This window comes from Dunckerocampus dactyliophorus, chromosome 4 (assembly GCF_027744805.1).
Source record: "Dunckerocampus dactyliophorus isolate RoL2022-P2 chromosome 4, RoL_Ddac_1.1, whole genome shotgun sequence".
NCBI lineage: Eukaryota > Metazoa > Chordata > Actinopteri > Syngnathiformes > Syngnathidae > Dunckerocampus > Dunckerocampus dactyliophorus.
In genome coordinates, this window is record NC_072822.1 from 27,433,961 (window position 1) to 27,458,566 (window position 24,606).

The window sequence follows — 24,606 nt, forward strand, 5'->3', positions numbered from 1 at the left end:
ATCTCATTTCAGTAATCCCTCGTTTATTGCTTTCAGAGCCGAGCGTTATAAATCAATTTCAGCAAAGTAGAATTCCTTATTTATAAATGGAATGATTTTTGCAGTTAGAGCATAAACTTGTTTACAACCTTTTATATATGTTTTTTAACATTATTAGAGCCCTCTAGACATGAAATAACTTTATACTCCTATTACCCAATATAGTAGACATAATATGCTGTAAATTTGTTCCAGTGGTAGGGGAGAGGACAGGAAGTGACTTTGGGGGTTCAGAACCTTTACTTTCACAAACCAGTGGAATTATTTCAGTAGCGCAAGTTATAACATGAAAGCCAACGGCTAGATACCCCCAAATGTCCACAAAAATAGGATTTTTCTGCAGAAATCAATCATACTCCTTTGTAAACAAACCCCCACCCTGCTTTGTATCAAAGCCTCGTCTTCTCTGTACCCAAATGTCCGATGCCACTGAGATTTCTAATGATTATAAAACTTTGAGGATATACTGTATGTATTACATGTATATTAATATGACTATAGGGGGCGCCACAAACATCCTTTACAGTCACGAGTATCTTAGCAGGTTATGGTGTGTTGTTGTTGCTGTTACGGGTATCTTTTAGTTTCCCATATTGGCATGTCCATTATTGTCCTGTCCTATTCACTGGGCCAGACATCAGTCAAACAGGTTCCAGGTACAGCTGATGGAAATAGGTTGACTTTCAGTTAACAGGATAATCAATACAAGGAGACAGAGGGATGACCTTTGGAATCAGTGGGGCCCTGTGGATGAGGCCCCTGAGATAATAACTGATCATTTGGAAGCACACTGGCTGCCACCAATATTAAAGGACCAGTGCAGGTCAGTACTCGGCAGGAAACAGTCGGGGGGATGGGACTGGTTGAGAGGAGGGATCCTGAAGTGGCGAATGGTGTGAATGGATGTGTTTGTGTTGACTGAGCTGTGGGTGGTCCATAGATGAGGCGATATTGAAAGGAACAGCAAGCAAACTTGTAGAGTGCACAAATGCACCGTGGATGAAAATAACAATGATCAATGGTCACATCCATGCACAGACATACACACATGTAAGCATGCATGCAAACCCACACCAGTGCATCAAAAGATATTGTACAGTAGATGATCCCATTGATTCCTTTGTGCATTTTATCAGGAACCCTGAAATACATACAGTATGTCATAAATGTGTGCCATTCACAGCTGCAGGACATCCCGCTAGGAGTGACCACGTCTGCTGTGATATAAACAATATTCGTCAGACAGCAACCTGTTTCAACACCAGCTTTGACAGTATCTCATTACCGTTACCAACGTGAAATGTGGTCTGTTATTATGCACTGGGCTCTAACGGCTGTTCATTCACTTGCCGGCTTGCTCATAGAGATCCTCTAAGTGAACGATGAGAACTGATTTGCAGATACAACAATTTACAGTAAGATATTGTCATTGTTCAAGAACCATTCGAAAAAGTCGACCCGTTGTCAAACATCATATCTCTAAGCTACACAAGAGAAGTAACAATGGTGAGCTGGAGCAATGTGTGGAGGTCCAAATGTCACTTTTCAGGATGTAAGCTTCCTCACTACTTCGACGCATGATGTAAAAGACAAGAAATACACGTGAAGTGTACATTCTGCACCACAGCAAAGTGTTTGTCCATTGAGTGACTCTAATCTTATCCATCATCTCTCAACACCAATACAAAACTAGATCCACATTTCTTTCACATATTTGAAGCTTTTTTTTTTTTAAGTAACGCAATCATTACTTTTCATGCTAACTACTAACATTTATGAAGGAATAATTCTGTTACTAATTCAATTATTTTTGGGGGAAAGTAACTATAACTAAGTAATTTGTCCAACACTGTTCAAACGGGAAGGAGAAGTGTGACTTTGCATGCCTGCTCTGGCTCTCCACTATTCTCAGAACCGCCAATCCTGTCTCCTTAGGCAGTGTCCACACAGAAACGGGTCACTGGGTGAAAACGATGTAATACATAAGGCACACTTACCTGTGGTGCTGTAAACGGACACGTGACACCAAAACTACAGAAAGAAGAAAGAATGTAAGCGCATAAAGTCCGTCGCCTCCGATGGCGGAAATTTTCAACATTAACGCTAACCGAGGTTCCACTATAATTAGATGAGAAGGCTCCTCTCCAGAAAAATGGCAGACTTTATCGTGCATTCTTTTTTGTGAAAGTGACTGTCCTTGTCCCTCGTCATTGCCTGCATTTATCCCAATAAGAACGCTATATATTACTAACATTGGTGGTATTCCCTACATTCTCCAATCAGGTTCCAGGGGCTGTTATTGATGCTGTAGTCTCCTCCTGTCATCCCGCATACTTCCTCTCTATCCCTCTGTCTGTCGCCTCTCAAAACCAACACATGAAATAAAATATAACAAAATCAGAGCAGGAGGAGTATTCCAGACTCACCTGTTGCACAGTAAATATGTAATCTCTGTAATAAGGTGCACAAATCACTCATACTGCAATACCAAGCTGCCAAACAGGACAGGAAAGGCAAGACATTCCACTGATCAGTGTATTTACATCCAGAAACAGATGATTGATTACTCGAATTGCCACAACAGCCCTACGTTTCAATGTTTTATGGGAGCATTTCAGTGTGTTAACCACAGGGCGTTATTCAAAAGCACTTATAGATGGTGGTGTCCCTGCAACACTAAGTTTGTTTTATACGGCTCTACATTCCAGATTTAGTTTTATCCTCTCTGTTAAGCTACCTGTTGGCAGTTTTTGGAGGTTTCAGAAGGCTTTATAGGTGGAATAGGTGTGTCTCATTACGTGCATTCTTAGCCGTCTCTTTTTACCTGTTTTTATATTTTTAGAATGCACAGAAAATATAACATGAGGATTGTGGATGATGGGCAAAATTCCCCCAAAAAAGTGCAGCTTTCCTTTAAGGTGTGACGGTGGGTCCAGGAGCCAAACCAGTTGAGAAGCACCGCTGTAGAGCATTTATTGGCTGGTGAGTGACGATGAATGAAAAATACAAAAATACACAATTGAACAATAACATAAAATAAATATTAATATTTGTCCGAGTCCGTCCACTCGGTGGCCGAGTGGTTAGCATGTTGTCCACACAGTCAGGAGATCGGGAAGATCTGGGTTCGAATCTCTGGCATCACTATGTGGCGTTTGAATGTTCTCCCCATGCGTGCGGGTACTCCGGTTTCCTCCCACATTCCAAAAACATGCATGTTAGGTTAACTGGCGACTAAATTGTCCATAGGTATGAATGTGAGAGTAAATGGTTGTTTGTCTATATGTGCCCTGCCATTGGCAGGCGACCAGTCCAGGGTGTAAGCCCAAAGTCAGCTGGGATAGGCTCCAGCATACCACCGCGACCCTAGTGGATGGATTTGTCCGTCGAACTGTATTTATTATACAGTAAATGTATTTTCTGTACGATTCCACCCATTTTTTGAACATTTTCTTCAGTAAAAATGTGCTAAATTTGCAGCTTTCCTGACCAAATATAAGGAAGAAACCCAAGGTGAGGCTACCGTGAGCGTGGCTTCTAGGCTTAGTGCGCAAGACCCGCCTGCCGTCTGACTGCACACTGAGTGGGCTCATGGCGCCTGCGAGTGTGCGTTTGTCAGCATGTGGCCAGTAATATAATGTTGCAGAAACATTTATTACACACCATGACTTTCTACAGCCTGTGTAATGTTTTTAATGTAAGTATGACATCATTATTCTTGCTAATCAGGCCATAAAATACATAGAAATGTCATACGTGAGGCACTTGCATCCTGAAGGGGTCGTGCGTGAGCTGGAAGGTGCTTGTCACTGATGTCCTTCCACAGATGATTTTTTTCTCATCAATGAAATGCATTCAATAAATTTTTAGGTTTTGCTGAATGAAGGAATGAATTTTACTGCCAAGATGGATGATTATGTATATGGGTTTTTCAGCAAAGTGTCCAAATGGAAAGGCTGCATGTACTTCATTTACAAATAAAAAGTAAGAACACAAATGTTTTCCAGTTTCTAAAAATAAATGAATAAAGAGATCTAAGAAGTACCTTTTTACAAAATTTTTTTAACCAACGTTAATTATTTTCGTCAGTCTCTGAATGAGCAACATGTATCAACAAAAAAAAACTCCAAAGGAGTCAGTGCTTCACCAGCCATGAACCTCACCTGTACAAAGTAGTCAAACCACTTTGAATTCAATATTCTTACTGCATCATATTCCAGTTCAAGTTTGTAATAGATAATAAGATAGTCCTACTCCATCAATACTACTTGGAAAACTCTTGAAATGTTTTACTGTTGCTTCATGAAGAGGGATAAAATGTTACTTGTTGTACTTTTAATGAACGACATCCTGTGGATACACGCCAGGCTGCCCTTGGTTATTAACTGGTAACATCAAGCGTGGCTTTAATTGCGCTCATGCAGGTGTGATTAAAAGCCTGCAGGTTTAGTGCTTTGACTTGTTTAGTGGCTCTGCAGCAGCCACGGGAGCTCAGTGGGTCAACATCTGGATGCTTCTTTGTGGAATCAGCCACAAATGAGACTTTTACAAATGCAAAAAAAGGGAATGATTTGCAATGGTTGTGTCTGTTTCCAGTACGCAAGTTGATTCCAATGACTGGCATTTTGGAGACAAGGTTCAGATGATTTGACCCTAATAACTACCAAGTACAGTAGTACCTCGCATAACGTAAACCTCCTTTTACGTAAATTCCACTGAACGTAAGGAATTTATGTAAATTTTTCACATCGTATTACGTAAGGAATTCCATATAACGTAAAGCGTCAAGTCCGTGCAAACGACAGAGAGACTAACAGAGTACACTTGGTGACGCCTTCTGGCTTCACGCTCTCATTAGCTGATTATCGGGGCACCGCCTACACTCTCATCTCATTGGCTGACTTATCCAGCGCGTCCAAGAGAGGTATATAGTCCACTTTGTGTGAAAAAGGTATTTATGGCATGTCTTGATTTATTTATGCCCCCTGTCATAAAAGTTTATGATATGGCAATAAAACAATAAAAGTTTATGATATGGCAATAAAACAATAAAGCAATAAAACAATAAAACATCAAAGCGTTTTCACACCTATGTGTCAGGAAGCAATAAAAGTTTATGGCATACCAACAAAACAATAAAAGTTTATGGCATACCAATAAAGCAATAAAACAATAAAATAATAAAACATCAAAGCATCAGGAAGCGGACATGCGGAAGTCATAAACGGACATCTGGAAGCCATAAAACATGAAAGAAGTTTCACACCTATGTGTCAGGGATCAAAGCATCAGGAAGCGGACATGCGGAAGTCATAAAACAAACAAACAATCATAAAATCATTCCCACGTGACTGTGTTTTCTTCCGGCTGCATGTGGGGGAAGCCCCCATTCCCATACCCCTCCTTTCCTAACGACCCCCCCTCCACCCCCACCACCCCCAAGACATCCTCCGGCCTTATCTGGGTGTGTCTCAGCATGTGTGACTGGGGCCCCCAATACCGCCCCCTCCGGCCTGTCTGTGTGTCTCAAAAATGTAGTTTTCCCATTGAAACAATATAAATAATACTGCTAAAACATTCAACACATCGCATCCTTAGCTCACACGTCCCCATTCAAACCATTTAAATCAGCCAATTGCAAAGACAGTCAAAACACTGAAAACTCTTTTTTACATTAGTCCCATTGAAACAATATAAATAATACTGCTAAAACATTCAACACATCGCATCCTTAGCTCACACGTCCCCATTCAAACCATTTAAATCAGCCAATTGCAAAGACAGTCAAAAGCATTGCAAACACTTTTTTACCATAGTCCCATTGAAACAATACAAGTAATACTGCTAAAACAGTCAAAACATTGCATCCTTAGCTCACTCGTCCCCATTCAAATCATATAAACCGGCCAATTGCAAAGACAGTCAAAACACTGAAAACTCTTTATTACCATAGTCCCATTGAAACAATAGAAATAATACTACTAAAACAGTCAAAATGTTACAACATTAGATACCAGTCTTTCTACTATAGCTATTTTGTTAAAAATTACATTTTAATGTCATGATTACCTGTCAGCAGTCCATCCACCAGCCTTGTTTCTTCAATAGCAATGTACAAATGATACATCTAGGCCACTCCCTCCTGCATCTAGACCACTCCCTCCAACCGGCCGATACAATTATTGTTGAAAGCTATCAGCTTGACCCCTTGGCGTTAAAACAGACTTTATACTTGCATTTGGTCTGCTTTCTTATGTTAAAATGTTTTGCATCGTGACGTCATCCTCTGAGCATGATGTATTGCACTCCTAGAGCTTTCCTAACATAGCCATGCTATCCCTGCAGTGTCTTATCTTTTAATCAGCACTCTAGTGTTATGAATGACTAAAGGAAGGTAGACTTACAACTTGCAACTATTTGGGCTCTTTTAATAAAAATAAAAAGTCTAGAACAGCTACCTGTCTTTCTACTACAACTATTTTGTTAAAAATTATATTTTTTAAGAAAATATCATGATTACCTGTCAGCCGTCCATCCACCAGCCTTGTTTCTTCAAGAGCAACAAACAAATGACACATCTTGGCCACTTCCTCCTGCATCTAGACCACTCCCCCCAACCGGCCGATACAATTACTGTTGAAAAATCACAGCTACCAGCTTGACCCCTTGGCGTTAAAACAGACTTTATACATGAAAGCAAATAAAGGTGATATACCACAGAGTCAAGAAGCTGTAAAAAAAACAGGAAACCTTGGGACAACTGTCTTATCACCCCCATGACTTATCAACTGTGGATCATTACAATCATCTCCAAGTACCCAAATACAAGAATGTACTATATTCTATTTATTTATTTATTTCCAATGCAGTACCAGTATACTGCAAGTACCCAAATACAAGAATGTACTATATTCTATTTATTTATTCATTTCCAAACGCAGTACCAGTATACTGCAAGTACCCAAATACAAGAATGTACTATATTCTATTTATTTAGTTATTTACAAACGCAGTACAAGTATACTGCAAGTACCCAAATATAAGAATGTACTATATTCTTTATTTCCAAACGCAGTACCAGTATACTACAAGTACCCAAATACAAGAATGTACTATATTCTATTTATTTATTTATTTCCAAACGCAGTACAAGTATACTACAAGTACCCAAATACAAGAATGTACTATATTCTACTTATTTAGTTCCTTATTTCCAATGTAGTACCAGTATACTACAAGTACCCAAATACAAGAATGTACTATATTCTTTATTTCCAAACGCAGTACCAGTATACTACATGTACCCAAATACAAGAATGTACTATATTCTATTTATTTAGTTCCTTATTTCCAATGCAGTACCAGTATACTGCAAGTACCCAAATACAAGAATGTACTATATTCTTTTTATATATTTATTTATTTCCAAATGCAGTACCAGTATACTGCAAGTACCCAAATACAAGAATGTACTATATTCTATTTATTTATTTATTTATTTATTTCCAATGCAGTACCAGTATACAGCAAGTACCCAAATACAAGAATGTACTATATTCTATTTATTTCCTTATTTCCAAACGCAGTACCAGTATACTGCAAGTACCCAAATACAAGAATGTACTATATTATATTTATTTATTTATTTCCAAACACTGTCCCATTAGACTGCTGTATTCTATTTATTCATTTATTTTGAAACGCATCAGTCTTTGCCCCCCTTACCTAGTCTTTGTGAAGCTTCGATCAACAGGGCTCCTCTTGGAACTTCTTCTCCTGGCTTGTTTGTCATGAATGAACATCCTGACTCGGGTCCATTTGGTGTGACTTCTCTCGGGAGTCCATCCTGGCCGCATCTCCATTTGGTCTGCTTTCTTATGTTAAAATGTTTTGCATCTCAGCATGATGTATTGGACTTGTAGAGCTTTCCTCACACAGCCATGCTATCCCTGCAGCGTCTTATCTTTTAATCAGCACTCTAGTGTTATGAAGGACTAAATGAAGGTAGACTTACAACCATTTGGGCTCTGTTAATACAAATAAAAAGTCTAGAACATACTGTATAAAGATGATCTAAAACGATAGATAGTGACTTTGTTAGGTATGTGTCCTTCTGAAAGCCTTTCCTACAAAGGAGTGTCTTGATTGAAAAGTGTGAATGTTGGTCATTAGCAAACCTGATTGTCCTGATGCATACATTTGACATTACAGGGCCAATTCCTCCCCCTAAAGTGGATGCAAATACTGTACTTACTGTATGTTGGCTAACAGAAAGACACACATATACTGTTTACATATGACCAATATTATATTTATTATCATTATGTATATATTGTCATTTAATGCACCCGGAAAGATTGGTTTATGGTTGTTATTATTGTTATTCATTGTCTAGTTGTCCAGATATGATGTTTTGTATGAGTTCTATTAATTATTTTCATTGTGTCCTTTTTAATCACAGTTAATTAGTACATATGTGTACTATTAATTTGACCTCTCTTTTACTTCTTTCTTCATTTTTTCTTTTTATTACAGTTAGAACATGGTGTTCAAGGAGTTGGTAATGACACAAAATGCATGCTACCCGTGCATTCTGTATGAAATCCTACAGAAGTACTGATATGATGCAGTATGGGGTGCTACTTCAGTTACACATTTGACAAATACATCACTAGCAGCAATTTTAAAGGTTCTTTCAGTTAGATATGCGTATGTGCCTGATAGGACAGGATGCTCCATTTGTTGTATAATGTATAATCATGCCATTCTCTCAGCAGGGGACGTAAGCACAATACGCTTTTTAAAAAATTGTATTTAATTTCCAAACACATCGCCGGTATACTGTAAGCATTCAAATACTAAAGCAGAGACATTATTTGATTTAAAAAAACAAACCAACAAACATGCCCTGACTTGTCTCCAGGACATGGGGGGCCTCAGGAGGCAGGCTATGCTTCCTCAATCTCCACCCCCCTTTCCACAGATACCCGAAAAACCATCCGCTGTACCCACTACATTCTACTGTCATCTGGAACTTGATTGAGAGAAGGAGACTCTTTTTTTCCCCAACCCCTATTTAATTCAACATGGCGCAGCAGAGGTCTTCAGGTAATATTCACCCTTTACTGATTACCACAAACCCATCATCCATCATTGGAGAACATTCCTATCATAAGAAATTCCTATGTAAAACACTATTGTCTAAACATTGACTAATATTTGTTTTTAAAGAGTGTTCATTAGATATAGAATATCATGTGTTGATATATATGTACTGTATGATATAGATTTCCTTTTCATCTCTGACATTATCTTAAAATATGCTTGATACTACTGTGTTGCCGGGCAAATTCGTAAGACTACTGGTAAACAACAGATGCATTACCCATAGCAAAACATACTTTCTCATCAATACAGTTAATCTTGTTGTTTGTTTCATTTCTAATCTCATTATTTTCTTTATAATCATACAGGAATCATCAAGGATCCACACAATAAGACGGCTGAATGCACCAATCTCGACAATGTCCCCACAACTTGGGGTTATGCCGACAATGAATCGACCTACGTGCCCGTTTATCGGCACGACGACGTAACCCCATCTGAAGACGTTGGAAGTGCGACAAGATTCACTGCAAACATCATCACCCTCTTCCAAACCTTACTGAAAAAATGTTTGAATCAGGTAGCGTGGGAAATAGCACGATCTGAATGCAACGGCTGCATCATAGAACATCCAAGCCAGTTGCAGCATTCATGTCTAAATGAACGAGGAAGTGTCATTTACATCAACCACTACAGCAGGGTAGTTGACAACCGCACTTCAGCAGCTGTCATGTGTAGAACCAGGATACGTTGTTATAAGTACAGAGAGACTTCTTGGTGCTGCCGAAGCAATAATACACGACCTGATGGAGAAAGCATGCTTTGGTCGCATTCAGGACGACGATGAGGAGCAAGGAAACGAGCCCTCACATGGAAAAATATCCATGGCTTTCTTGACATGGTTACACTAAAAACCATGTGTCTTCTTTTGTTTTTATTAACTTTTCTATCTGTTTTTATACAAAAATGTACATTTTTATATGTAGGATTACCTCACATGTGTACTTCAAATGACAAATTTATTCCTTTGTTTTTATCCTGTCACAGTTAGGTACTGCAATGGGGGGCGCTAGTGCTCCAAAGGCCTATTTCCCGCCCCCCACTTCCTGCTCAGCCATGGCTACTAATTGTCCATAGTTTTTCCGAGACTGCGTACACGCGTGCGTTCCTGTGCTTTCCCCTTTGTTTCTTTTTTTCCTGGCTCAAACAACAATTGTTAAGAATATAGATTTTTTTCTGCGTGCTTGCGTGTGTACAGTTTTTGCTGGTTGGTGTTCTTATATTTTTGGGTGAAAAAGCGTCATTTACAGCCAAGGATGGATACCACCTTTAACCGTCAATAAAAGAGTTCTTTAAAAACTATGCCTCTATTTCCTCATTCGCTTTTCAATAAGCACAATCTTCCAACAACACATCTTCATTGCATTATGAACACGAAAATTTGTAGAGTGACGACGAGCGTCGGACAGTACAGTGACATAAAAGGCTTTGCAGAAGTATGAAAGAAAGTGTGAAACAAACGTTTGCCTTCCTTACTGTGTTACCAATGCTAACCAGGCTACATAGAAAGTCAATACAAATAAATACATTTATCAATCAAAAACTATGACATGCAACTGCAGAATGAACTTGATCGGTACATGAAATCATTTGCTGCTCAAATCTGAACATAAAGAATGAGAAGTGCTGTGTGTCACCTTACTCACAGAGATGAATACATCAACCGTTGGCAACTTGGATTGCATAACAAAAGAAAAGTTTAAAAACCTTGTCACTATTTTTTGACCCATTATTAAAATGTAATGTGCACTTTTTTATTATGTGTTGCTTTTTAGGATGTGTGAGTCCTGTTTTCAGTGCATCACAATTATTGAAGTTCACTGATCTGCTACAACTTCTATCCAAACTACCCTCTACTACTACAATATTTTCTTCTCAATGGAGATGTAAGAGGGAACAATTTTACTTCAACATTTGCATGCAAAAACAAACACAAAACCTTGTGGAACTCTATTATGGCACGCACTGAGCAAAGAACTTAAACAATGTACGAAAATGAACCGTTTCAGGAAACAGTACAAGTTGTCGAGTATTATTACGTCATTAAAAGCACACAAACTAACTGTTGTCGCTGTATTGTTACTTCGCCATGTTTTCTGTTGCTGGGAACATGTCATACGTCATACAATGCCAACACGGATTTACAGTATTCATTCATTTCCTTATTATTGTTTACATCCTCAGTAATTACTCATACATGACATAATGTATTGATAATTTTACTTCTGTATTATTATATGGGCCAAGAAATTATGCCTTATATCAGTTATTGCTCGGAGGTCTTGGGAAATACCTATAACAGTCATTTACAGATTTTATATAGACTGCAAAAAAAAAGGAGTTGTGCACAATGTCGGTTATCCCGACCGTACCAACGTACTGTTCTTAAAATCTAACGCTTTAAAACTGAGGACTTGAAATTAAAAACACTGTTAGTAATATAGACAACTAAAAAGAACCAGCCCGACAGTAACATCCAACAATTGTCTGCCAATCGAAATGAGAAATATAGCTTAAGGTGAACACAAAGTCTGAAAGTACAGTGTACAGGTACAACCCTTAAGAGTCAATGTATCACACGCGAGGTACGGATCTATGGAATAATTTAGAGGAATACTTAAAAGGTGCAATTACTCTACAACTATTGAAAGGACATTATAAACATTTAAATTTGATAAATAAAGGTACATCAGTGGTATTATTGTGTCACACAAAAATAAAGGAAAAGCAGAGTCACTGAGATCATTTCTGATGATGATGGTTCATTTTCGTACATTGTTTGAGTTCTTTGCTCAGTCCTTGATGATTCCTGTATGATTATAAAGAAAATAATGAGATTAGAAATAAAACAAACAACAAGATTAACTGTATTGATGAGAAAGTATGTTTTGCTATGGGTAATGCATCTGTTGTTTACCAGTAGTCTTACGAATTTGCCCGGCAACACAGTAGTATCAAGCATATTTTAAGATAATGTCAGAGATGAAAAGGAAATCTATATCATACAGTACATATATATCAACACATGATATTCTATATCTAATGAACACTCTTTAAAAACAAATATTAGTCAATGTTTAGACAATAGTGTTTTACATAGGAATTTCTTATGATAGGAATGTTCTCCAATGATGGATGATGGGTTTGTGGTAATCAGTAAAGGGTGAATATTACCTGAAGACCTCTGCTGCGCCATGTTGAATTAAATAAGGGTTGGGGAAAAAAAGAGTCTCCTTCTCTCAATCAAGTTCCAGATGACAGTAGAATGTAGTGGGTACAGCGGATGGTTTTTCGGGTATCTGTGGAAAGGGGGGTGGAGATTGAGGAAGCATAGCCTGCCTCCTGAGGCCCCCCATGTCCTGGAGACAAGTCAGGGCATGTTTGTTGGTTTGTTTTTTTAAATCAAATAATGTCTCTGCTTTAGTATTTGAATGCTTACAGTATACCGGCGATGTGTTTGGAAATTAAATACATTTTTTAAAAAAGCGTATTGTGCTTACGTCCCCTGCTGAGAGAATGGCATGATTATACATTATACAACAAATGGAGCATCCTGTCCTATCAGGCACATACGCATATCTAACTGAAAGAACCTTTAAAATTGCTGCTAGTGATGTATTTGTCAAATGTGTAACTGAAGTAGCACCCCATACTGCATCATATCAGTACTTCTGTAGGATTTCATACAGAATGCACGGGTAGCATGCATTTTGTGTCATTACCAACTCCTTGAACACCATGTTCTAACTGTAATAAAAAGAAAAAATGAAGAAAGAAGTAAAAGAGAGGTCAAATTAATAGTACACATATGTACTAATTAACTGTGATTAAAAAGGACACAATGAAAATAATTAATAGAACTCATACAAAACATCATATCTGGACAACTAGACAATGAATAACAATAATAACAACCATAAACCAATCTTTCCGGGTGCATTAAATGACAATATATACATAATGATAATAAATATAATATTGGTCATATGTAAACAGTATATGTGTGTCTTTCTGTTAGCCAACATACAGTAAGTACAGTATTTGCATCCACTTTAGGGGGAGGAATTGGCCCTGTAATGTCAAATGTATGCATCAGGACAATCAGGTTTGCTAATGACCAACATTCACACTTTTCAATCAAGACACTCCTTTGTAGGAAAGGCTTTCAGAAGGACACATACCTAACAAAGTCACTATCTATCGTTTTAGATCATCTTTATACAGTATGTTCTAGACTTTTTATTTGTATTAACAGAGCCCAAATGGTTGTAAGTCTACCTTCATTTAGTCCTTCATAACACTAGAGTGCTGATTAAAAGATAAGACGCTGCAGGGATAGCATGGCTGTGTGAGGAAAGCTCTACAAGTCCAATACATCATGCTGAGATGCAAAACATTTTAACATAAGAAAGCAGACCAAATGGAGATGCGGCCAGGATGGACTCCCGAGAGAAGTCACACCAAATGGACCCGAGTCAGGATGTTCATTCATGACAAACAAGCCAGGAGAAGAAGTTCCAAGAGGAGCCCTGTTGATCGAAGCTTCACAAAGACTAGGTAAGGGGGGCAAAGACTGATGCGTTTCAAAATAAATGAATAAATAGAATACAGCAGTCTAATGGGACAGTGTTTGGAAATAAATAAATAAATATAATATAGTACATTCTTGTATTTGGGTACTTGCAGTATACTGGTACTGCGTTTGGAAATAAGGAAATAAATAGAATATAGTACATTCTTGTATTTGGGTACTTGCTGTATACTGGTACTGCATTGGAAATAAATAAATAAATAAATAAATAGAATATAGTACATTCTTGTATTTGGGTACTTGCTGTATACTGGTACTGCATTGGAAATAAATAAATAAATAAATAAATAAATAGAATATAGTACATTCTTGTATTTGGGTACTTGTAGTATACTGGTACTGCATTGGAAATAAATAAATAGAATATAGTACATTCTTGTATTTGGGTACTTGCAGTATACTTGTACTGCGTTTGGAAATAAAGAATATAGTACATTCTTGTATTTGGGTACTTGTAGTATACTGGTACTGCGTTTGGAAATAAATAAATATATAAAAAGAATATAGTACATTCTTGTATTTGGGTACTTGCAGTATACTGGTACTGCATTGGAAATAAGGAACTAAATAAATAGAATATAGTACATTCTTGTATTTGGGTACTTGTAGTATACTGGTACTGCATTTGGAAATAAATAAATAAATAGAATATAGTACATTCTTGTATTTGGGTACTTGTAGTATACTGGTACTGCATTGGAAATAAATAAATAAATAGAATATAGTACATTCTTGTATTTGGGTACTTGGAGATGATTGTAATGATCCACAGTTGATAAGTCATGGGGGTGATAAGACAGTTGTCCCAAGGTTTCCTGTTTTTTTTACAGCTTCTTGACTCTGTGGTATATCACCTTTATTTGCTTTCATGTATAAAGTCTGTTTTAACGCCAAGGGGTCAAGCTGGTAGCTGTGATTTTTCAACAGTAATTGTATCGGCCGGTTGGGGGGAGTGGTCTAGATGCAGGAGGGAGTGGCCTAGATGTATCATTTGTACATTGCTATTGAAGAAACAAGGCTGGTGGATGGACGGCTGACAGGTAATCATGACATTAAAATATAATTTTTAACAAAATAGCTATAGTAGAAAGACTGGTATCTAATGTTGTAACATTTTGACTGTTTTAGTAGTATTATTTCTATTGTTTCAATGGGACTATGGTAATAAAGAGTTTTCAGTGTTTTGACTGTCTTTGCAATTGGCCGGTTTACATGGTTTGAATGGGGACGAGTGAGCTCAGGATGCAATGTTTTGACTGTTTTAGCAGTATTACTTGTATTGTTTCAATGGGACTATGGTAAAAAAGTGTTTGCAATGCTTTTGACTGTCTTTGCAATTGGCTGATTTAAATGGTTTGAATGGGGACGTGTGAGCTAAGGATGCAATGTTTTGAATGTTTTAGCAGTATTATTTATATTGTTTCAATGGGACTGTGGTAAAAAAGAGTTTTCAGTGTTTTGACTGTCTTTGCAATTGGCTGATTTAAATGGTTTGAATGGGGACGTGTGAGCTAAGGATGCAATGTGTTGACTGTTTTAGCAGTATTATTTATATTGTTTCAATGGGAAAACTACATTTTTGAGACACACAGACAGGCCGGAGGGGGCGGTATTGGGGGCCCCAGTCACACATGCTGAGACACACCCAGATAAGGCCGGAGGATGTCTTGGGGGTGGTGGGGGTGGAGGGGGGGTCGTTAGGAAAGGAGGGGTATGGGAATGGGGGCTTCCCCCACATGCAGCCGGAAGAAAACACAGTCACGTGGGAATGATTTTATGATTGTTTGTTTGTTTTATGACTTCCGCATGTCCGCTTCCTAAAGCTTTGATCCCTGACACATAGGTGTGAAACTTCTTTCATGTTTTATGGCTTCCAGATGTCCGTTTATGACTTCCGCATGTCCGCTTCCTGATGCTTTGATGTTTTATTATTTTATTGTTTTATTGCTTTATTGGTATGCCATAAACTTTTATTGCTTTATTGGTATGCCATAAACTTTTATTGCTTCCTGACACATAGGTGTGAAAACGCTTTGATGTTTTATTGTTTTATTGCTTTATTGCTTTATTGTTTTATTGCCATATCATAAACTTTTATTGTTTTATTGCCATATCATAAACTTTTATGACAGGGGGCCATAAATCAATCAAGACATGCCATAAATACCTTTTTCACACAAAGTGGACTATATACCTCTCTCGTCCATGTTTGTGTGTGAGCTCCCTTCCTCATCTTAGTCCCCCTTAGACTAGTTTGCACGCATTGAAATCTCTTCTTAATTTGTTTACTTTTATTTGTGTTAAAATTACCGGAGTCATGGGCCCTAAACCAAGTGTAAGTGAGAAGAAAAAAAGGGAAAAGTTGTCGATCGAAACAAAGCAGGAAATGATCCAGAAGCATGACGGTGGTATGAAATTAAGTGATGTTGCTAGACTATACGGCAGTTCCCCATTGACCATTATACCTTATTTATCTTATTTTATATTGGAATGTTACTATACTATGTTTATGCTGTTTTCTTATATTTTCCCACCATATTTGGTGGACTTTGAATATTTTGAAGTGCCAAAGGTGTGAGTTTGGGAAGATCTTGGAACGGATTAGGCTATTTACATGTATTTTACGCTTTGTATAACATAAAATCCCTATAACAGAAAGGTTCTTGGAACGGATTACTTACGTTGTAGGGGCGTCTACTGTACTTAGACAGGGCTTGGACTGGACCTTAGTTAGCGCTAAATCTGAATTCTTCAACTCACACAGCAAAGTCCATGAAGGCAATGTTGAAAGACATGACGCGCTTGGACGTGGCATCGCCCACCCCCCGGAAAAAACATTCAACTACTGTGTATGTAAGAATAAAAAAAAAAACACCAAATTAATGTGTACTTATTGTGCATAGTAGTTTTGGAATATTTAAGCTTGTATGTATAATACAATACAATACAGTGGATTCACCCACTCTGCAAATTTGCAGACTTTTATTCTGAAAGCATGCTGGGAAGCCAACACGCACGCTTCCAACTTGATGTGCTGTTTGCAAAATACGCACACAATTTCTGCTACACAGACAATATCGACCAAGTACAGGAACTTTAGAAATCCAATAACAATCATTACCTTTTGTATCCGCCGTCACCGCATACGTTAATTAGCGTGGGAAGCACCTTGCACGTGTTCTGTTTTGCACGCACCAGCTGCAAAGTGAGAAGCTAGGCTATAGTTATGTGGCCAAATGACTCCACCTGAAAATAAACCTTATTAAGTTTTTTTTTTTTTTACCCCTGTCCTGTCCAGCCTTTAAAGCAGATAGAATTGTATACCTAAATGCCGTCAAGTGCTCAACAGATTTACTCTGCCAGAGAGAAGTGTGATATACACTTCCCCTGTCATACAAAATTTATTCGATCTTGATGCTTGTTATAAAGCAAATTTGGAGCGACCGGACCGGAGCAGGAGGGGACAGAGAAGAAGAGAAAAGGAAACGGGGGGGGGGCGAGAGGGGACAAAAACAAAAAAAAGAGAGACAAGAGACAAGGACAACAGCAGCAACAACAACAATTGTGACAGAACAACAGAAACATACAGAACGACATCAGCAAATAAATGTCCGTGACAACTATAAAGACGAACAAGGATAAAGGACAAATCAATATCAACAACCACAATGACAAAGCTGTCAATGACAATCAGACATAATAGCAGTCATGAAATGATGAACTATGACAGTGATCACAATGACAATACTGCATTGAAACAGTCGCACACAATAGCAGTCATGAAATGATGAATTATGATAGTGATCACCATGATAATACCGCATTGAAACAGTCACACATAACTGTAGTAATGAAATGATTATCCATGATAGTGAATAGAATCAAAGTTACTGTAATGCACATCATTGTAAAAAAAAAATATATACATATACACATATATATATACATACACATACATACATATATATATATATATATATACCGTACATATATACACATATATATATATAGTCATACTGCTGATATCACCGTCGCTGTAATAAAACCAACAACATAATAACACCCTGGTTAACTCAGTGAGTAATGTGGGGAAGTACGTATGTACTGTGAGTGTGCATATGTACAGGTATCTCTGTATGTGAGGAGGACTTCATATATATAAAGGTGCAGGAATGTGTGGACGTGTAATTGTCACTGAGAATGCATGAAAGGAAAGGGGCTGCCTTCCACCTCCCAGAGAGCCCCGCCCCAAATAGCAAGGCCGGGCCCCGGCCGCCAGAAGGCCACCAGGCCCATAGGGGCAGGCAGCACAAAGATCAGTGCCCCAAGAGCCAGCCCAGAGAGCCCCCCCCCCCGGGAAGACCAGTAAGGGGCCGAAGAGAGGCAATCCCAGCCAAGGACAGGGCGCCAGTGGGCCGGAGGACTGCCAACCCCTGAGACCAGCGAGAGATCACACCCCACAAAGGCAGACGGGTACCGGGGGCCACAAACCGGCAGGCCCAGAGACGCCTCCACAACCGGAAAGAAGCCCGCCCGCGCCGGAAGCGCCAATTCCCGCCCACCGCCACCCCCACCCCCAGGGAGCGGAGCCCGGCCCGCCCCGGGCCAACCCCCGCCCGACCCCCGACACAGGGTCGGGCGGGGTCCTCGGTGCAAACCTTATTAAGTTAATTATGTGTTGCTATTAAGGTTGTCAATGTTAACAAAATTTCCTTTAACAGCCCTATTTTTTTTTTCACATGTGATTAACATGCGCACGTCCTGTTTGACCCTCGGCCCACATCGTAGTTGGAAGAAAAGAGGCCGTGGATGTGGACCCACAAGAAGTATTGAGCGGAAATGGAGAAAGAAAAAGGTATTTTGAATGGTAAGTTTAGCTTCAAAGCCTTGGCAGATGGCTCTCGCAACAAGACCAAAGTTATTTGTATCTACTGTCGCTGTGAGTTTAGTGGTCATAGAGTACTCGACTGCCACAGAGAGGTGAAAAGCACTGCCGGTGTTTTTTTAAAATTGTCATTTATACAGTTTTAACTTGGCATACGAGTGTCCCAACTAACGACTCTTTTTTTTGATGCGAGCTGTCTCTCAGCTGATTTTTTTTCTACAATTTGGGTTACAAGCTGCTAGTTACGAACAGGCATGGCCAAGGACAGCTATTTGGGGGCTTGACTGAAGACGAAGAATGGCTGTAAATAGCATTAGCAGCTCTAGCATTAGCAGCTATAGCATTAGCAACTACAGCATTAGCAGCTACAGCATTAGCAGCGCGCTAGCTAGTCACCAAGTCACAAAGATTTTCAACACATCAGCAAAACATACGTACATTATAGTGATCTAATTTATCTTATTTATTATGTATTGTGTAAAACTGTGACAGGAACAACATCAAATTAAAAGCGCTAAATGAATACAGAGCCACCATCCACCAGTACAAGCGTGGACTTTGTTTTTCAGACAGGTGCACTGCACAAATATGCATATTAGCACTCATTAAGGTCATCAAATCTTACCTTTATGCATTCCCACATAGTATCAGCATTGGGGCCAAATATGAGGTGAAAGAAAAAGGGGAAAAAATACAGTATAGCAGTCAAGCTTGTGCAGATGGTAAGTTCAAGGACCATTGAACAAAGTGGGACAAGTCTCCGCTCACATTAAACATGCAAAAACTGTGGGATTTGTAACTCTCTATTATGTTTTAAATAAAATAGTGGCCGATATTTTCAAAATTGATATCCCTTTACATAAAATTTGATGTAGTTATGTACAAATTATGTGTTTTTTTGGCTTCTTTATTTTATCATGTAAGATGAATGTCTACATCAATAAATGTAACCGTTGAATCGTATCGTTCGTACACCGTATCCAATTGCATCGAATCGTTGTTTTTTTTAAATATATCGTTTTTCATTCGTATCTTAACCTGTGTCTCTAGGTGCGTATCGAATCATTTACCATAATTAATTACGAGTTAACAATGGACAAAATGCGATTAATCGTGATTTAATATTTTAATCAATTGACACTTGTAGTTGCTATCTAAACAGCATGTGGTGTCCAATCACTACAATTGTTATGACTGACATATTTCGGTGGACGCAGGGCTTTGTTTGCCACTATTGTTCATGAATTTAACTCTTTCGACATGTTTTTATGATGTGGCGCTTTAAAGTTTGACTTCCTTGTCAGGGAACACTCACATTAAGAATCACATCCTCAATGAAGGTAAAAGTAACCTCCAATGTTCATTTAATGTATTTATGTGCATTTCCAGTTGTTTTCTGCATGTTAAACTCTTTCTGGCTTTCTGGAACTGATTCATTGGATTTTATTTATTTATTATGGGAAAAATGTATTTGGTTTGCGTCCGTTTCGGTTAGAGTCTGACTTCCTGGAATGAATTAATAACACTAACCAAGGTTTCACTGTACACGACCCTAGAAAACACACATTATGAAATTCAGTCTTATTCCAAGGTGTTGTCACGGTTTTGTTAAGGGGCAGCATGGCTCAGGTGGTAGAGTGGCTGTTGCTGGTTCGATCCTCAGTTGAAGTATTCTTGGGCAAGATATTGAACCTCCAGTTGCTCCACCATCAGTTGGTAAATGTGGTAACAGTGTCAAAGCGCTTTGAGTACCTTGAGGGTAGAAAGCGCTCTTGAAATGAAAGGCCAAGTGAAAGGTCATAGAATTGTTATGGTATTGTCAAGATGTTATCATGGTATTGTCTAGGTGTTTTCATGGTATCGTCAAGGGCCAGCATCGCTCAGGTGGTAGAGGCGGTCCTCGGTGCTTCTGTGGCCATGTTGAAGTATCCTCGGGCAAGATACTGAGCCCCCAGCTGCTCCTGATGCTGTATCATATCTATTGTCAATATACCCACTTATGTCCACCTTATGTTATACATGATCAAATGTAATATCCCTGCTATTTGTGGGGGCTACAATCCGAGACCACTCACAAGCAAAAAAAATGCAAGTAATTGAAATGCCCATAAAAATGTCTGACGTCACGTCAGCACATTGTACGTGTATACTCTACTATTATGTTGTACATTTTATGCTGTACTATCACGGATTTGCTCATTTTCTGTGGGAAAACAGCCTATTTTTTGAAAGAAAAAGCACAATTGGGTGAGTTTTTCCCCTGCTAAAATAATGTATTTGAATAAAAATCAGTGAATTAGCCGGGAAACGACTGCTGGACGGTGAATATGCAAGTAATAACAACATTGTTGTTGTTGTACACAAGTCAGGTAGGAGCAGAGACATGTGGTTAGAGATGGAGTCATCCTGGAAGGATTTGGCAGCCTTCAAATGGGATGAAGGATTAGCATGCTGCTAAACTGCCAACCATAAACTCTCAAATAAAAACGTCACAAAAGTCCTCTGTGCCATGATGACAACAGTAAATGTAGTTTCACTGTAGCGTTTCATCTCCAACTGACACTCGGCCTGTGCGCCCATTACGCAAATGACCACCAGCTTTTGGCTCAAGTGCTTATCTGTTGTTTTAATCTGATGAATATCCCCTCAGTGATCTCCGACCAATTTAGGTACGTACTAAGCGGTACAAGTAGGTCAGAGGCCGTCAAATACTGCTAATGCCCATCAGAAACAAAGCAAGCAAGCGCATATTAGATTTGACACAGATAACAGGCGATCACATGACATGACCAGTCTTAAAGGTTACACGTGCCCACTTCTACACTTTTAAACCCAGCGCATCTTACAAAGAAGTGACTGTCGTGACGAAAGACACAAGAACGTTGAGTGTGAATAACTATTGTGTTGTCTGTTTAAGTGTTTACACCGCGCATCAAATGCATGTCAGGTGTCCATGAAACGTGACTTCTGTTGCCGCAGACCATTTGCAGGAAGACTGAAGACTATGTCAACAAAGATCCACTTGCTTTTTCTTAAAGCTCGGGATGTCCGACACATATTGGAATAGAAATGAGATAGAGGATCTTATTGGTTCAGGTTTTTCTGACGATATTGATTTCGGCGTGGGAGTGAGACCTCATCAAACTGGACCAATCTTGCGAGCTCAGTATGTCCACAGTGTAGAATTATTTCCAAGATTCACCTTTGGATTGTAAATACGCAATTAGCAAAGCCCTTTTTCTGCGAGGGGGTGGTATGGCATTTTCCTTCAACACGTCTAATCTAATATCACACCTCAGGAATATCACTCGGAGTCACACGTAGCATTTATGCAGCAAAAGAACGATCACAAGCGACCGACGGTACCCCCCACCCCCCGCTATACTTCACTGATTGTATTATTTGCCACATAGAAATGTGCAGCTTTCCAAACTGTATCGTTGCCAGCATTATTACTTGTGTATTTGTTAAGACTAACCTGTCTTACTTGTTACTTACTCGACTGTATTGTCATTTGGATAATAGTTTGCCTTTATTTTATAAGTGTAATGTTTATAATAGCAGACTGGATAATGGGTCGCATACAGTATGTCCATATATGCTGTATTTTTCATTCTCACAGTGAAGTTTCCCCATGGCCGTCACAAATGAAAGCTGGTCTTGCAAGCAGCAGAGTCTTCCTCTGTTTGTACAAAGTCTTTTCTCAAGCAATCTCAACAAAGCCGAAGACAGGATGGACAATGCTTTCCTTTATCACACTGAGGAATGCCTCAGCACCTCTGGAACACTTTCTACGACGACTACTTTTCTGCCTCAGTTCCTCCTTGGCACAATTCTGACTGATCATTATAATTTTTCATATCAGTATCATTAATCGTACTATGTATCATAGGTTTTAAGTAGAGCTAAAATGCAAAAACAAAGAAATGGAAGTGAGACAAAAAAATCATTTGAGTTAAGACTTGTCTTCTTTCTGCTCCCATTCATTCTGGTTTGAAGAGTGTTTGGTTTTATCTTATATTGTTTTAATATTGTTTGTTTGTTTGTTTTCTTCTCCCTTGAATGAAATAAATGTTTCAAATCAAATCAAATATCATTATCATTATCATATAATTTAGCATATAATTATTATTATCATGTAATACATGATTAATGATATGCACATGACATGTATCATACCATTAATCAAATCATTATGATACAATTTATTTATTTGTCATTATCATTGTCATTTATGATATCATTATCATTGATCATATAATTAGCATTTATCATATAATATATTTTATCATATCATTTATCATATCATTTACCATATCATCATTGATGATCAAAATTAATAATACGATTAACATTTATTATATCATCAAATCATTGGTCTTATCATTTCTCATATCATTATCCTTTATCACATCATCAGTCAGAACATTTATCATATCATTAGCATTGTCATTTTTCATATCATTTATCATATTATTATCATTATCACATCGTTTATCACATCATTTATCATACAATTTATCAAATTCTCACTAAGTTGCTCACAGTGTGCACAGAACACATGCCGGACATAAATGATTACATAAGTAATGAAAAGATGAGATACAAGAATGAAATGAAACAGTAATTAAAAGTAAGCCAAAGCACCAGCAACCTTTCACTGTCAACAATAAGAGCACTACACTGCTAAATTGCGGTTGCTTCCAGAGGATTAGCAGCCTTGCAGATACTGTAGGTGTCGTGTTAGAGTTTTGTGATTTCTGAACGTCGTTGAACATGCCATGAGTCCTGACTGTGTGCATGGCTACGGGAGGACAGCTGAGTTTGCCGGCAGTCGCACGTTTTGTTTTTGCAATACAGAGATTGTTGATGGACCATCTCGTCATCATCCTTACAATGTCCGGGTAGACGTTACACTATGGCGACCGTGCACTGTTGATAGGACAATAGTGTAACGTGGCCATATTTTGTTTACTGAAAACCAGGACACAACAAAAACAGGACGGCCAGGACAGGATGTGACAGGACATGCCCTGGGAATACAGGATGTTTGGTCACCCTGTAATAGCACATTCTTCCATGCCACGCTGTTTTATGGGAGTGTGTATGTAACCACAAAAAGCCCAAACTCAGAACGCCGTAATCCGAGGACCACCTTTTGGTGACTGTGTAATTTTTCATGTGTTGTGTTTGTGAGTGACTTTGCCGTTCATTTAGCCATCGTTTAGGTACGAGTTCCCACTTGTACTCTCAAACTTACATCCTTGTTGCGAAAATGTGGGTTCAGCTCTTTTTAGAGAACCAACTCTTTTGGCTTGGCTCCCCACAGAGAGCCTGCTTTTTTCCGCTCTGAGATTTTTATTGTTGCTTAAGTTGATTTCTTACCAAAATACGTGTAAAATACATTTCTATCTGAAAAAATACAAATCTCTTACATGGTTTCATTTATATGCTCAACATGGAACAAACTACAACCAAACAAATCGTGATAAATCACAAAAGCAAAGACCCATCTCAATTAGACACAGTGTCAGTCTCCAACAATTTACAGTGAAACAACACAACATCAACACATTACACAACCAAATCGTCATCACTCGCTACACCGCGCTTTTTCAAATATTAATTGATTAATGATCACTGCTTAGTGGTGGATCTATGGCTTATCATGAGTCAAACAATATTGAAAGACAAGTTATATTTGGGAATTCTGGTCCCTAGGCATTAGTAATGTTACATTGATGAGACATGACATTATACTACATTACCTTAACACTGCATGTAGTCAGCCATGGCATGTCGGACATGATACAGTGAAAAAAGTGTTTCCTCCTATTCCATGTGGAAGCGGTAAGTTTTTTGGCTTCTTTGTCGTTCTTCCCCACTCCATTTCAGACACTGTCTTAAGTTTAGAATAAGTCAATTG

General features: G+C 38.5%; 1 protein-coding gene across 1 annotated transcript in view; it reads right to left on the bottom strand.

Moving 5' to 3' along the window:
• The window catches only part of arid3c (AT rich interactive domain 3C (BRIGHT-like)), a 59,069-nt gene that overhangs the window by 25,767 nt on the left and 8,696 nt on the right, over positions 1-24,606 (bottom strand). The gene's annotated exons all lie outside the window — the stretch shown is intronic.